The sequence below is a fragment of the Stegodyphus dumicola genome, chromosome X2 (genome assembly GCF_044657685.1).
Source record: "Stegodyphus dumicola isolate Sdum_Otavi_A_Nest chromosome X2, ASM4465768v1".
NCBI lineage: Eukaryota > Metazoa > Arthropoda > Arachnida > Araneae > Eresidae > Stegodyphus > Stegodyphus dumicola.
The window spans coordinates 146614238-146617145 of record NC_140781.1 but is presented as its reverse complement, the minus strand read 5'-3'; the positions used below and the strand labels follow the sequence as shown (position 1 = coordinate 146617145).

The 2908-nt window shown below is 29.1% G+C and overlaps 1 pseudogene; it reads left to right on the top strand.

Annotated features, from left to right (window-relative positions):
* Positions 1 to 683: 683 nt before the first annotated feature.
* Positions 684 to 2659, top strand: LOC146992945 (uncharacterized; annotated as a pseudogene).
* Positions 2660 to 2908: the final 249 nt, after the last annotated feature.

The following is a 2908-nucleotide window of genomic DNA, read 5'->3' as shown; positions in this document are numbered from 1 at the left end:
GTATAGGCATATTTGTAAATTTAAAGATACTTTTTTTATTCCATTAGTTAAGCTTTTTCCTATACAATGCTCTAAGTATCATCTACATGTTCTATTGGCAAGTAAGCTAAGGCAGAAATCATTCTACAGACATGTCTTATATCTTATATGTCTTTATATTCCTTTATTACACCCATTTCTCCCCATTCATCTTATGTCACAAACATTGATTAAAATGAAAGTTACAACCGAATATAGTCAAACTGGGAAATTCTAACATACAGCTATTGATGGCTGCGGCTTCAAAATCAAATTTTATAATGTCCGGCTTCTACTTAGGGTACCAACATTTCACTTCCTGAAACATTGCAACTTACGTTGCTTGTGTCTTATAAGGCAGAAATGCAAAATGCGCTGGATAAATATTGGTCTCAGTTGCTGTACTCCTTAAGTTGATGTTCAAATTTCAAAACACTTACTATTTTATATATTGTTGAAAGAATTGATTAGGGCAATGAAATGTTCATTAAAAAAAAATTTCAGTTGCAAGCTGATATTCTAATATCATACCATTGTTTGCATGGAATTCATATTTAGTAGGTATAAAATAATATAAAATTTTCTTTTTAAGTTCATATAAATGAAAAACTTTATTTTGCATATAGTATATATAATTTTTATCTCCTAATTATCTTTTTAAATTATTGCAGGGGGTGGAAGAGAAACGAATTTTGCAAGATGCAAGATTCTCTTCGAGAGATGATATTGAAACAAAACAGTTAATAACGAGAAAAGACCTGCATAACATTAAGAGGGATTTTGGTCTGAGCATTAATTCTAAAGGATTAATTTTAACAGATGATGAGACAAGTGTTTGGTCCTGGGTTAATACGATGTCGCAAATGGAATTCAACCCCGTTCTGATGTATAAACGTCAAGGAGAAAAATATGCAAATGTAAACGAAAAGGATTTCATGTTAGCAATAATGACAGAATTTCAAAAAAAAAAAAAAAAATGTTGATAGAATTTGGTAGTGATAGAATCTGTATTGATTCTACACATGGAATTTCTGCTTATGGATTTGAACTTGTAACATTGCTTGTCGTTGATAAGCATGAAGAGGGCATACCAGTTGCTTTCTTAATATCATCAACAGTATCAGAAAAAATTTTGGTAAACTTTTTTAACTGCATCAAAAAGATCATTGATATCAAGCCAAAGGTTTTCATGAGCGATGATGCTCCCATGTTCTATAATGCATGGGAGCATACATTTGGTTCTTGCCAAAAATTATTATGTGCTTGGCATGTGGACAGAGCATGGAAAGGTCATTTGAATTCTGTGCCAAAACATAAAAGACAAGCAGTGTACAAAACTTTAAAAACTTTAATGTATGAATTAGATGAAGAAATGTTCAACAAAATGTTAGAAACATTTTCTGAGCAACTATGTGAAGATGAAGACACGCGAGAATTCCATAAATATTTTATGACATACTATTTTGAAAGAGCCAAAATGTGGGCATACTGTTTCAGAAAAGGGGCTAAAATCAACACCAATATGTATGTTGAAACATTTCATCGGAAATTAAAATATATTTATTTAGATGGGAAGAAAACCAAACGGGTTGATAAATGTATCATCGAGTTAATTAATCTTGTCAATGATCAAAAGTTTGACACTTACATAAAATATCAGAAAGGAAAAATAACAAAGAAGACAACAAAAACATTTCAACGTCATAAAGCTGCTGAGCTTTTAAATGCTAACGGTGTAAAAAAAGATGATGTATGGGAAGTTTCATCAGAACTGGGAGAAAATTCTTATAAAATTATCAGAGATCATGTTTGTAATGATTTATGCCTCATAACTTGTAGACTTTGTTCATGCTGTTTAAAAGCTTATAAATGTACATGCCATGATTATTCTATTTTAAATAATATGTGTAAACATATACATTTTGTAATCATGTCTGAAAAAAAGACAGAACCTTATATAGGCCCTCTAAACAGAATACCTACTAGGAATAATTATGAATCTTTAACAGTAAGTAAAACATGCATTAGTGAACTTATTCAATCTTCATTTTCAATTTCTGAAAAATTAAACTGCATTGAAAATATGGACATTAATCTTGCTACACAAATAAAAAAGCATTTAAATGCAATTGAACATTTATTAGAAGTTCCTTTGTTAGATAAAGCACATGCTTCAGTTTCAAAAGAACCAACAAATAAAAAAATTGTTCCCCAAAAGAGATTTTATTCAGTTAAAAAACGAAAAGTGTGTAAAAAAGTACAGTTTGGAAATCCTTCAACAGCAGAAAAAAATAATACCAAACCTATTTTATTAAATCAATTAATTGTTAATTCAGATCCCAGCCATGATAATTTGTATTGCAGTGAATTGAATGCCAAAAGTTTAAAAGAAAAGTCACTAAATAATGTTTCAGAAAATTATGCTATTTAAGTATTTTTAAAATTTGTGTATTTATAACAAATTATTTGATTTTTATGTAACTAATCTGGATGTCTCATTTTAATTTAATTATGTATCTTATTATAAATTTAATAAAATTGTTATAACTGTTCTACTGTATATCTAAGCTATGCATTTATCCTATACTTAATCTACGCATACATTAAATCTATTTATAAAGTCATGCTTTATAATAACTATTCTACTGTAAATGTGAATTACACATTTATCATATACGTAATCATTGTCCAGTTAGGTGATAGGATTGCTGATGTTTCTTTAAATAATGAGTCTAGATAAGCAGGATGGTATGAACAATTTATTAGGAGAATAGGCACAATACTATTACACACAGAACAAAAATGGCTGAAAACAAATCAAGGAGAATAGGGATATTTAGCAACTCACTTTTAGCTCATGAAATAAATTCTAAAGTTTCCTAAATCACTC